A 14,289-nucleotide genomic window follows, 5' to 3' on the forward strand; every position below is an offset into this window, starting at 1 on the left:
AAAAGAGCTTCAAATGACTGATGTCATCTCACTGACACTAATAAACTCCAGGACGCGATCGGCAGTGTGTGTGTCCTCTGCTAAAATGGAAGATCTACATCTACATCCATACTCCGCAAGCCACCTGACGGTGTGTGGCGGAGGGTACCTTGAGTACCTCTATCGGTTCTATTCCAGTCTCGTATTGTTCTTGGAAAGGAGGATTGTCGGTATGCTTCTGTGTGGGCTCTAATCTCTGATTTTATCCTCATGGTCTCTTCGTGAGATATACGTAGGAGGGACCAATATACTGCTTGACTCTTCGGTGAAGGTATGTTATCGAAACTTTGACAAAAGCCCGTACCGAGCTACTGAGCGTCTCTCCTGCAGAGTCTTCCACTGGAGTTTATCATCTTCGTAACGTTTTAGCGACTGCTAAATAATCCTGTAACGAAGTGCGCTGCTCTCCGTTGGATCTTCTCTGTCTCTTCTATCGACCCTATCTGGTACGGATCCCACACTGCTGAGCAGTATTCAAGCAGTGGGCGAACAAGCATACTGTAACCTACTTCCTTTGTTTTCGGATTGCATTTCTTTAGGATTCTTCCAATGAATCTGTCTGGCATCTGCTTTACCGACGATCAACTTTATATGATCATTCCATTTTAAATCACTCCTAATGCGTACTCCCAGATAATTTATGGAATTAACTGCTTCCAGTTGCTGACCTGCTATTTTGTAGCTATGTATTTGCTATGTATTTTGTAGCTATGTATTTCTATGTATTCGCAGCACATTACACTTGTCTACATTGAGATTCAATTGCCATTCCCTGCACCATGCGTCAATTCGCTGCAGATCCTCCTGCATTTCAGTACAATTTTCCGTTGTTACAACCTCTCGATACACCACAGCATAGTTTGCAAAAAGCCTCGGTGAACTTCCGATATCATCCCCAAGGTCATTTATGTATATTGTGAATAGCAACGGTCCTATGACACTCCCCTGTGGCACACCTGAAATCACTCTTACTTCGGAAGACTTCTGTCCATTGAGAATGACATGATGCGTTCTGTTATCTAGGAACTCTTAAATCCAATCACACAGTCTGATAGTCCATATACTCTTACTTAGTTCATTAAAAACTGTGGGGAACTGTATCGAACGCCTTGCGGAAGTCAAGAAACACGGCATCTACCTGTGAACCCGTGTCTATGGCCCTCTGAGTCTCGTGGACGAAAAGCGCAGGCTGGGTTTCACACGACCGTCTTTTTCGAACCCCATGCTGATTCCTACGAAGTAGATTTCTAGTCTCCAGAAAAGTCATTATCCTCGAACATAATACGTGTTCCAAAATTCTACAACTGATCGACGTTAGAGATATAGGTCTTTAGTTCTGCACATCTGTTCGACGTCCCTTCTTGAAAACGGGGATGACCTGTGCCCTTGCCCAATCCTTTGGAACGGTACGCTCTTCTAGAGACCTACGGTACACCGCTGCAAGAAGGGGGGCAAGTTCGTTCGCGTACTCTGTGTAAAATCGAACTAGTATCCCATCAGGTCCAGCGGCCTTTCCTCAATTGAGCTATTTTAATTGTTTCTCTATCCCTCTGTCGTCTATTTCGATATCTAACATTTTGTCATGCGTGCGACAATCTAGAGAAGGAACTACAGTGCAGTCTTCCTCTGTGAAACAGCTTTGGAAAAAGACATTTATTATTTCGGTCTTTAGTCTGTCAACCTCTGTTTCAGTACCATTTTGGTCACAGTGTGTCTGGACATTTTGTTTTGATCCACCTACCGCTTTGACATAAGACCAAAATATATTAGGCGACAGCTGTAGACGGGCGCGTAGCGGAGTAAAATAGGGGCACTCAAGTAAAAGGTGTGTCACCGTCCACAGTTGAGAGCAATGGGGACGAAGCAGGGGAGTATCGTCACTTAAAAGATGTCGATGGCTAAAAAGACAGTGCCCTATCCGGAGTCTAGTTAAAATTACCTCCTCCCGACTAAGAGTTCGGGAGGAAGAGGTCCAAGCACAAGGAAGAGCTTTCACACCCCACAATTTATTATTGGGAAGTGTAGACCAATGTGAGTGCCATAAAAGAGCAACACGACGACATGAAACACTCTGTAGATCGGCGAAGGGAACCATGTGAACAGCAGGCTGAAGAAGACTGCAACCCTGGCCACTATATCGGCTGCCTCGATACCAATGTGTACTGGGATCCTGAGTAACGCCACAGAGACGCCCCCCAAGTGGAGCAAGTGGAGGCAGTCCTGAATCCGGTGGACCAGAGGGTGGACAGGGTAGAGCTCTTCGAGACTGAGGAGAGAGCTGAGAGAGTCTGAGCATATAATATACTGTATCCGCTGATGGCGACGGATGTACTGGACAGCCTGACGAACACCGTAAAGCTCCGCAGTAAGAACGGAACACTGGTCGGGAAGCCGAAATCGATTAGGGGGGTCGCCAACAATATAGGCACTCCCAACACCAAATGTTTTTGAGCTATCAGTGTAAATAAATGTGGCATCCTTCATTTGTGCGCATAGAGCTGGAAGAAGGAAGGAATCAACTGGCAGACTGTGACACAAATTTTTCTTGAAGATGTTCCGACACTTCAGCGGGTCATGCAGAATTTCGCTCTCTCTCTGCACCACATCATTGCCAATGGTGGCAGCCACTCTAACCTATCGTAACCTAAATCTGAATATGTTTAGTGACGTTTACATGGTAAATAAACTGTGTGCACGCCTTAGTTTGTCACTAATTAAAGTTTTTTCATGAAGTTCAATAATTGTCACCTGGTATGTACGAGGGCAGTTCAATAAGTAATGCAACACATTTTTTTTCTGAAACAGGGGTTGTTTTATTCAGCATTGAAATACACCAGGTTATTCCCCAATCTTTTAGCTACACAACACTACTTTTCAACGTAATCTCCATTCAATGCTACGGCCTTACGCCACCTTGAAATGAGGGCCTGTGTGCCTGCACGGTACCATTCCACTGGTCGATGTCGGAGCCAATGTCGTACTGCATCAATAACTTCATCATCCTGAAGAGTAGCACAATACACTTCAGAGTTGATCGTTTGACCATGGGGAAGGACATCGAACAGAATAACCCCTTCAGCGTCCCAGAAGACTGTAACCATGACTTTACTGGCTGAGGGTATGGCTTTAAACTTTTTCTTGGTAGGGCAGTAGGTGTGGCGCCACTCCATTGATTGCCGTTTTGTTTCAGGTTCGAAGTGATGAACCCATGTTTCATCGCCTGTGACAATCTTTGACAAGAAATTGTCACCCTCAGCCACATGACGAGCAAGCAATTCCGCACAGATGGTTCTCCTTTGCTCTTTATGGTGTTCGGTTAGACAACGAGGGACCCAGCGGGAACAAACCTTTGAATATCCCAACTGATGAACAATTGTGACAGCACTACCAACAGAGATGTCAAGTTGAGCTCTGAGTTGTTTGATGGTGATCCGTCGATCACCTCGAACGAGTGTGTTCGCACGCTCCGCCACTGCAGGAGTCACAGCTGTGCACGGCCGGCCCGCACGCGGGAGATCAGACAGTCTTGCTTGACCTTGCGGCGATGATGACACACGCTTTGCCCAACGACTCACCGTCCTTTTGTTCACTGCCAGATCGCCGTAGACATTCTGCAAGCGTCTATGAATATCTGAGATGCCCTGGTTTTCCGCCAAAAGAAACTCGATCACTGCCCGTTGTTTGCAACGCACATCCGTTACAGACGCCATTTTAACAGCTCCGTACAGCGCTGCCACCTGTCGGAAGTCAATGAAACTATACGAGACGAAGCGGGAATGTTTGAAAATATTCCAAAAGAAATTTCCGGTTTTTTCAACCAAAATTGGCCGAGTAAAAAAATGTGTTGCATTACTTATTGAACTGCCCTCGTACTTGTTTTCTACTGTCACATTTTTATAGTAATGTCCATTTCTCGGTTTCTGCGCTACTAGATACTCAGATAAGCTGTCTTGGTACACTTGACAGGCGCACTGGGTGTATTCTCTTCAAAGAACACGGACTGAGAATAACGGTCCTTGTGAATCCGTACCCCAGTCACATACGGCGAGTGCAGTAGCTCTCAAAGCCCCACACACGGTGTAACAGTACTGTGTATTCACTGTACTGTGTAGTAGAACGCTGCTTGCTCACTTGGATCTGTGCCAGAAACCAAAGAGTCGTGAGGTCTCAGTTGCTGCACCATATGGATCCTGTACAGGTACCATTTGCAAAACAGACCACATCTCTCTGAACTGTTGACCATTGGAGGGAGAATTCTCGTCTAACTGCACTAGCACTACCCACGGTCCACGCTGTACGGTCGGTTACATCAACAGCAAGCACGTCAATTTCCACCGGTATAGGACGCATTCCTCTTCCAGGCGCCACACCAAACTCACCGGTGTTTTCACTTGGGGTACAGCACCGCCTTGGCTCCGTCCCCGGATCTGCCTGCTCCGTGACCTTTGTCAATTTCCCAAGGATGGTACCCCTACACTTGTTTATCGTCGGGCATTTGCTGCTCTATGTGCGCAAATGACGGACGCCACATTTATTTACACCGACGGCTCGAAAACATCGTTAGGTGTAGGGAGTGCCTATATTGTTGGCGATACCCCAAATCGCTTTCGGCTTCCCGACCAGTGTTCGGTTTATACTGCGGAGCTTTACGCTGTTCTCCAGGCTGTCCACTACATCCGCCGCCATCAGCGGATACAGTACGTTATCTGCTCAGATTCTCTCAGCTCTCTCCTCAGTCTCCAAGCTCTTTACCCTGTCCACCCTCTGGTCCACAGGATTCAGGACTGTCTGCGCTTGCTCCACCTGGGGGGCGTCTCGGTGGCGTTCCTCTGGCTCCCGGGACACGCTGGTATCTGTGGGAATGAGGCGGCCGATATAGCGGCCAAGGCTGCAGTCTCTCTTCCTCGGCCAGTTATTCAGTCGCTTCCCTTCACCGATCTACGGAGCGGTTTATGTCGCAAAGTTGCTCATTTATGGCATGCGCATTGGTCGGCACTTCCCCGTAATAAATTGCGGGAAGTGAAAGCCCTTCCTTGCGCTTGGACCTCTTCCTCCCGAACGCGTCGTCGGGAGGAGGTAATTTTAGCTAGACTCCGGATAGGGCACTGTCTTTTTAGCCATAGACATCTTTTAAGCGGCGATCCTCCCCCACTCTGTCCCCACTGCTTTCAGCTGTGGACGGTAAGACACCTTTTAATTGAATGCCCCTATTTTAATCCGTTACGCTCCCGTCTACAGCTCTCGCCTGATCTATCGTCGATTTTAGCAGATGACACGCGCTCAGCCGACCGCGTTCTCCAGTTTATTAGTGACAGTGAAATGACGTCAGTCATTTGAAGCTTTTTTGGGGACAACCACCCCCTTTCTGTAGTGGATTTTTAAGCATTCCTTTTATTTTTAGTTTCTCCAATTTTATGACTTTGTTTTCATTGCTGCTGGTTTTCAATTTCGGTTTTTTACTGTCTTAAGTCACGGGCTGGGCGCTAATGACCATAGAAGTTTGCGCCCTAAAACCACAAACAAAAGAAAATCACCGGTGTTTTCGAGTTCCGTTACCTTCTTTAAACGAGTTAATAACAGGCCTCTCCTCCGACGTTTCAGTCGGAGATACCCTCTGCGCAGCACTACAATTGCTGCTGCCAGCACAAATGTTAGACTAAAAGCGTTCAGTCTCTTCTGGATGAAGTCCACTCACGCACTTTATGGCTTGTCAAATGGCAATGTGGGTGTCACACTGTCATACAGTGTACAGTGTACAGTGCCATATTAGCACCAGGTGGCCGTAATTGGAACTATTTTTTTCCAGCGTAATTCGGTTTAGCAACAAGGCGCATTAGCTTACATACTAAGTTTCGGTGCCACATGATAATTACAGCCAACACTAGGCATCCACGTGTAGCGGCACTGCAGATACAGCCACGTGCTACAATATGCTTCAGAATACAGGGTGATTCAAAAAGAATACCACAACTTTAGGAATTTAAAACTCTGCAACGACAAAAGGCAGAGCTAAGCACTATCTGTCGGCGAATAAAGGGAGCTATAAATTTTCATTTAGTTGTACATTTGTTCGTTTGAGGCGCTGTTCACTAGGCGTCAGCGTCAGTTGATGCTAAGATGGCGGTGAAGCAACTTTCCACACTAACGGGAAAGTCAATCGTCACAATGTCTGTATATGGGGCACTGAGAATCCGCGGGAAACAACTCGGTATGAACGTGACTCGCCTAAGGTGAACGTTTTCTGTGCCATTTCAGCCAATAAAGTTTTCGGTCCCTTTTTCTTCGAAGGTGCTACTGTAACTGGACTACAGTATCTGGAGATGTTAGAGAATTGGCTGTTCCCTCAGCTCGAACAAGCAGCTCAATAATTCATATTTCAGCAGGATGGAGCGCCACCACATTGTCACTTATCTGTCCGTAACTACCTGAACGTCAACTACCCGAGGCGATGGATCGGCCGCCAGGCAGCCCGTGACAGAGCACTTCATCACTGGCCTCCAGGAAGCCCTGATCTTACCCCCTGCGATTTTTTCTTATGGGGGTATGTTAAGGATATGGTGTTTCGGCCACCTCTCCCAGCCACCATTGATGATTTGAAACGAGAAATAACAGCAGCTATCCAAACTGTTACGCCTGATATGCTACAGAGAGTGTGGAACGAGTTGGAGTATCGGGTTGATATTGCTCGAGTGTCTGGAGGGGGCCATATTGAACATCTCTGAACTTGTTTTTGAGTAAAAAAAAACCTTTTTAAATACTCTTTGTAATGATGTATAACAGAAGGTTATATTATGTTTCTTTCATTAAATATACATTTTTAAAGTTGTGGTATTCTTTTTGAATCACCCGTACTATGTGCCGAGTGAAAGTGAGCGGTGGAAAAGACGCTATGTGCTAACCCAGTCGTTACAAAGAAGCCAAGAAACCAAAGAGAACTTCACTGCAAATTGAAATGCAGCCACAGCCTCACAAACAAACTAAAAGAGGCCAAAATTAGCGAGCGGTAGGCTATCTGTAAAGCGTTCAATGAATTCGAAAGTAAAATTGTCTGCAGACTTGACAGCAAACCTGTTTTGGTCTCAGGTTAAATTAGTAAATGGGTCTCAGCAGCGTGTCCGCACACGCACATTGGTCATAATGGCACTGAAGCATAGAGCGACACACAAACGATCGAAATACCGGGTGTTTCAAAATCAATATACGTATTTCTCGATCTAATAGCAGGCACTATATCAGATACAGTAACGGCAGCAGTATTGGCCAAAATGCGTGAAACTGTTGAGGCCAATACTGCCGAAATTACAGCATTGAAAATGTCTGTCTGAATACGAGAAAAGGCACTGGAGTTGGAAGTAAAACTATCTGCCGCAACAGACGAGCTAGAACACTACCAAAGGCGAAAGAAAAAAATGACTCTGAGCACTATGCGACTTAACTTCTGAGGTCATCAGTCGCCTAGAACTTGAACTAATTAAACCTACCTAACCTAAGGACATCACACACATCCATGCCCGAGGCAGGATTCGAACCTGCGACCGTAGCAGTCACGCGGTTCCATACTGAAGCGCCTTTAACCGCACGGCCACACCGGCCGACCAAAGGCGAAAGAGTCTAAGATTATTTGGAGTAGCAGAAAATAAGGAAGACGACACAAACTGCTTACACAGGTTGCACGTGAAAAATTAGGCGTTGACGTGACTAGGGCAGACATCGACAGGAGGCATCAGGTGGGATGAAAAGTACCAGGTGCTACCAAACTTCGTCCAATTACAGTTAAATTTGTCTCGTACCGAAAAAGGGCAGATATCTTTACCCAGGAGAAGTTAGCAAGGACAGGGCTTACAATAAGGGAAGACCTCGCACACGAACGGCTAAAGATTTTAAACAGTGCAGTACCCCATTTCGGTCCTCAGAATGTGTGGACTCAGGATGGCAGAGTAATCATTAAGACAGCAGCTGGAAAGAAGACAGTCACAAACATGACAGAACTGAATAGTATTAAGTGAAGCTACTCGAGCCAAAAGTGCAAACTCAACATCATTTGCAAACTGTAACATCCCTATATTCAGATATACTGTCTTGTAATTGTATTGCCTTTTCAATTATCCCCATATTTGTAACTTCAACTAATTGTTTTTGTAATTTTATTAACTTTGTATTTTTTTGTACCTGCAGCTCTTTTACTTAAGTTTATTTATTACTAATACTACTTTTATTTGCTCAGTTTGTTCTCTTCCATTCTGTAGTAGTACCATTGCAATTATTAGTCTCTCCTTTAGTTCATTAATCACCCACCTCTTCGGTTTAAATTGTTCATAGCTTCCTATGATAATCTATTAGTTATTAAGCTTGCTTCTCTCTGCTGGCAGCATTGGTCTCTTAAATCTCTCCCCTTTTCCTTATTTCCACCCTAAGCTGTTTCAAATACACTAATTAAATTTCACCTCCTACGACAGAGGATACAGTGACAGACAGCTGTCGCTGTATTGGTCATATTCTCCTTGCACCGAATACCACTACTCAACTTTCTATACCCCAGCAACCTCAGGAAATATCTTGCGATCGCCTTTCTTTCGGCGCTCGTGGAGTCGCAAACAGGGCGCGCAAAATCTCGGACACACCTTTGTTAAGCCACTTCGCGGAAGCAGCGGCCAGTGCCCCTCGCGATCAGTGCCTAACAAAGGGACAAACCAGTCTGCCACCCTACTCCAGGCTGCCCAGCGGAACGCGTCAGAGCTTTTAGTAGCGCACTGCAACATCCAGTCTTTACCTGCACATTACGAAGAACTAAGCCTCCTCTTCAACCAACTAAACTACCACGTAATCATCTTACCCGAAACGTGGTTAAAACCACACATCCTCTGCATCTACTCATCTCCCAGGGTACACGTTTCTTATGGCAGACACAAAAAAAAGCGAGGTGGCGGGGTCAGCGAGTATACAGGGTGTTACAAAAAGGTACGGCCAAACTTTCAGGAAACATTCCTCACACACAAAGAAAAGATGTTATGTGGACATGTGTCCGGAAACGCTTAATTTCCATGTTAAAGCTCATTTTAGTTTCGTCAGTATGTACTGTACTTCCTCGATTCACCGTCAGTTGGCCCAATTGAAGGAACGAAAAAATGGTTCAAATGGCTCTGAGCACTATGAGACTCAACATCTTAGGTCATAAGTCCCCTAGAACCTAGAACTACTTAAACCTAACTAACCTAAGGACATCACACACACCCATGCCCGAGGCAGGATTCGAACCTGCGACCGTAGCAGTCCCGCGGTTCCGGACAGCAGCGCCAGAACCGCTAGACCACCGCGGCCGGCCTTGAAGGAACGTAATGTTGACTTCGGTGCTTGTGTTGACATGCGACTCATTGCTCTACAGTACTAGCATCAAGCACATCAGTACGTAGCATCAACAGGTTAGTGTTCATCACGAACGTGGTTTTGCAGTCAGTGCAATGTTTACAAATGCGGAGTTGGCAGATGCCCATTTGATGTACGGTTTAGCATGGGGCAATAGCCGTGGCGTGGTACGTTTGTATCGAGACAGATTTCCAGAACGAAGGTGTCCCGACAGGAAGACGTTCGAAGCAATTGATCGGCGTCTTAGGGAGCACGGAACATTCCAGGCTACGACTCGCGACTGGGGAAGACCTAGAACGACGAGGACATCTGCAATGGACGAGGCAATTCATCGTGCAGTTCACGATAACCCTAATGTCAGCGTCAGAGAAGTTGCTGCTGTACAAGGTAACGTTGACCACGTCACTGTATGGAGAGTGCTACGGAAGAACCAGTTGTTTCCGTACCATGTACAGCGTGTGCAGGCACTATCAGCAGCTGATTGGCCTCCACGGGTACACTTCTGCGAATGGTTCATCCGATAATGTGTCAATCCTCATTTCAGTGCAAATGTTCTCTTTACGGATGAGGATCCATTCCAACGTGGTCAAATTGTACAATTTCACAATCAACATGTGTGAGCTGACGAGAATCCGCACGCAATTGTGCAATCACGTCATCGACACAGATTTTCTGTGAACGTTTGGGCAGGCATTGTCGGTGATGTCTTGATTGGGCCCCATGTTCTTCCACCTACGCTCAATGGAGCACGTTATCATGATTTCATACGGGATACTCTACCTGTGCTGCTAGAACATGTGCCTTTACAAGTACGACACAACATGTGGTTCATGCACGATGGAGCTCCTGCACATTTCAGTCGAAGTGTTAGTACGCTTCTCAACAACAGAGTCGGTGATCGACGGATTGGTAGAGGCGGACCAATTCCGTGGCCTCCACACTCTCCTGACCTCAACCCTCTTGACTTCCATTTATGGGGGCATTTGAAAGGTCTTGTCTACGCAAGCCCGGTACCAAATGTAGAGACTCTTCGTGCTCGTATTGTGGACGGCTGTGATACAATACACCATTCTCCAGGGCTGCATCAGCACATCAGGGATTCCATGCGACAGAGGGTGGATGCACATATCCTCGCTAACGGAGGACATTTTGAACATTTCCTGTAACCGTGTTTGAAGTCACGCTGGTACGTTCTGTTGTTGTGTGTTTCCATTCCATGATTAATGTGATTTGAAGAGAAGTAATAAAATGAGCTCTAACATGGAAAGTAAGCGTTTCTGGACACATGTCCACATAACATATTTTCTTTCTTTGTGTGTGAGGAATGTTTCCTGAAAGTTTGGCTGTACCTTTTTGTAACACCCTGTTTACGAACATATCCCAAAGCGAAAGTCTTACGTACGTCAAACCCTGCTTAAGAAAAGAGGCTGAATTCATGTTCACTGAAATAAACATACAAAGTCTGAAGTTCTGGACTGGTGTCGTGTACAAGCCGCCAAAAATAAGCTCAATGAATTCCCTTCAGTCGGAATTACATTCACTTCAGTGTCAATACGAACATGTCATCGTAATGGGTGACTTGAACATGGACCTGCTAAGACACACTCCCTCTGCAATAAACCTAAGAAGATTTAGTTGCAATAGCATGAACATTCTTCAATTACAACCTACACACTATACTGTGCACAGTCATACTCTTATAGACGTAATCGCAACGAAACAGACTGTCAGAGTAAGAGATATTGGTCAAACATCGGCCCCAGGCCTCTCAGCACATGATGTAATATTCCTGGCCTACTCTGTGCAGTCCCCAAGGATCAAATCACGTTACATAACTTGTAGGAACATGAAACGTATTGACCTTGACGCTCTAACAGCCGATTGCTCAGAAATCTCATGGCATCAAATAATCAGAAACTACAATCGATGGCAAAATTAATGAACCTGGTGGTAAACTCACTGCCCTCTATGACAAACATGCACCTGTACGCACAATCAGTGTAAGAAAATCCCCCTGCTCCATGGCTGACAGCTGAATTACCTCAAATGATGAATAATAGGGATGCTGCTCACAGGCATTTCAAGGCCTATCTGACCCCCAGGGGGTCCACAACTCTTTTGTGGATACATGTGTAGCGAGCACAGGACCCTGAGCTAATGTGGCCCTCCTTCCTTTCCAGGCTGCATACCTTCCTTTTCCGCATCCTCGCCCCCCCCCCTCACCTCCGCCTCTTTCCTTTCCTTTCCTTCCCTTTCTCCCCCTCTGGGAGTATGTTTTGTGCCTACGTCCGGAGACGGACGCTAGAGAATGTAACACCTTCTTCGTTTTCTCTGCTTGCAAGTCTTCATCCTTCCTTTGTCCTTCCCTTTTTCCTTACCTCTTCTCTTTGCCCTATTCTCCGCTGCGGCGTTGAGGATCGCTCTTCTTCCCTTTCTTTGTTTTACTTTTCTCTTTTTTCCTTCCTGTGCGTGTCTAAAGGCCGACCTACGTATTTCCGTGCGTAGCCGGTGACGGGGTAACGCGTAATTCCCCACCCCGGGTAGACAGGTAGGACACGTACGTACCCCCTGGTAACGGCCAGGCCCAGGGAGGGGTGATTACCCGAGCTGATACCTTCCGAAAGTGCCGATTGGTCCCTCCATCCGTTTGTCAGGAGGTGTGACCTGAGGTGTGAACAATCACCTAAGGCGGGAGTGCCCTCAGAGAGGGCCCCCACAAAGGAGCAGCGCGCCATTGGAGACGCCGGTAATCATGGGGGATACTTCCGCAATGGTTTCCTCATCTTCCACTATGTCTGCTCACAAGCGTAAGTTCACAGAGTCTCAGCCACAGACAGTTCTTCCATCGTTACCGCAGTTCCTTGTTGTTTCTCAGTCTGACAAAGATCACGACTTCTCCACGGTCAACCCTTTTATTATTCAGAAAGGCGTCGAAGCAATTGCAGGTCCAGTAAAGTCTTGTTCCAGATTACGGAATGGCACCTTGTTGTTAGAAACAGTCAGTGCCCTCCAGGCACAAAAATTGTTGTGTACGTCACTGCTACACACCTTCCCTGTCTGGGCGGAAGTGCACTGCACATTAAATTCTTCACGTGGAGTCGTTTAAACACGCTCCCTCGATGGATTATCCGACGAGGAAATTCAACACTACCTGTCTGACCAGGGCGTGACGGCTGTTCATAGTCATGAAAATGGTTGACACGAACATCGTTCCAACCCGAACTGTCTTCTTGACATTTGACAGAGTTCAATTCCCATCGAATATGAAAGTGGCCTGTGAGACAATTCCCGTTCGCCCTTACGTCCCAAACCCTACGCAGTGTCAGCGGTTCAATCACACCAGCCAGTCCTGTTCCAATCCGGCCAAATGTGTTACGTGGGGCAAGGATGCCCCTGAGGGTGCCTGTCCACCTCCATCCCCTCGTTGCATCAACTGTATGGGTGACCACGCTGCTTCCTCTCGAGATTGCCCCGTTTTTAAGGACGAGAAGCTCATCCAGGAAATAGGGGTGAAGGAAAAGGTGTCGACCTTTGCTGCTCGAAAATTATTCGCCAGTCGAAAGCGCACTGTGCCTCAGACAGGTAAATACAGCACTGTCCTTGCCTCTCCTCGGCCAACAAAGGAGGTGGCCACGCAGACTTGTGATCTCACCTTTAGTGCCACAGTCGTCAGATCGGCCAGCGCAAAGATCGCCCGTTCAACCTCCCCACTTTCGCCTGCTCACTCTAAGGTTCACCCTTCATCGGGTTCTGCTAAATCTCGAGCTCAAAAGTCAGACACCCGGAATTCCAAAAAAGAGCCTAGACGTGATGATTTTTTTACATACCCCAAATTCACAACCATCAGTTCCTCCTTCATCTAAACATTCTGTTTCCAAGAAGGCTAATAAGAAACCCAGTTCCTCTCCTTCTCCGCCACGGCGTGTCTCATCTACAGCACCACCTGGCAGGAGCCACCCTCGGACGTCGTCTGTGTTACCGAGGCGCACTGCTGGCGGCCGATCAACTGGCTGATCGCTGGTGGCAGGAGCTGCTCCTGAACAACCTATGGATCAGGATCTTCTGCCTTCGGCTGACTGCCGTTCCATGCTGTCAGTCGCAAGCTCTGAGCTGTCGTTGAGGGCGACCTTGGTCACATTCTTCCATTTTGTCCACCCTATGTCCATTATCCATTGGAATATACGTGGCATTCGAGCCAATCGGGATGAATTGTCGATCCTCTTATGATCCTACTCGCCGGTCATCTTCTGTCTTCAGGAAACAAAGCTGCGTCCCCATGACCGCTTTGTTTTCCCCCATTTTCAGTCAGTCCGATTTGATCTCCCCTCTGTTGAAGGCACTCCAGCACATTCTTCTCCATGATACTCTCCATTATCACCCAATCCCCTTAAACACTTCCTTCCAAGCTGTTGCTATCCGTCTATCCCTTTCTGGATACACTTTCTCTCTTTGTACTGTATACATTCCATCGTCCACACCAATGGCACGAGCTGATCTCCTTCATCTTCTTCGTCAGCTTCATCCTCCTATTTGCTGGTTGGGGACTTCAATGCCCAACACCCGCTTTGGGGATCTCCACATCCTTGTCCACGTGGCTCACTACTGATAGACGTCTTCCACCAAGTGGATCTTGTTTGCCTCAACACTGGGGACCCTACATTTTTGTCTGCCTCCACGACAAATTTCCCTCATTTGGACCTTTCGGTCGGTACTGTTCCGCTAGCTCGGCGCATCGAATGGTTCGCCCTTGCTGATACACACTCGAGTGACCACTTTCCATGTGTCCTTCGATTGCAGCCACACCTGCCATATACTTGCCTGCGACACTGGAAGTTTGCCCAAGCCGATTGGACACTTTTTTCGGCTCTAGCGACATTCGATGACCGT

At 47.0% G+C, this 14,289-nt stretch overlaps 1 protein-coding gene across 1 annotated transcript in view; it reads left to right on the plus strand.

Annotated features, from left to right (window-relative positions):
• Window positions 1-14,289, plus strand: part of LOC126108290 (myotrophin-like) — a 70,137-nt gene that overhangs the window by 23,499 nt on the left and 32,349 nt on the right. The window lies entirely within an intron of this gene.

The sequence above is a fragment of the Schistocerca cancellata genome, chromosome 11, assembly GCF_023864275.1.
Source record: "Schistocerca cancellata isolate TAMUIC-IGC-003103 chromosome 11, iqSchCanc2.1, whole genome shotgun sequence".
NCBI classification, from domain to species: Eukaryota; Metazoa; Arthropoda; class Insecta; order Orthoptera; family Acrididae; genus Schistocerca; species Schistocerca cancellata.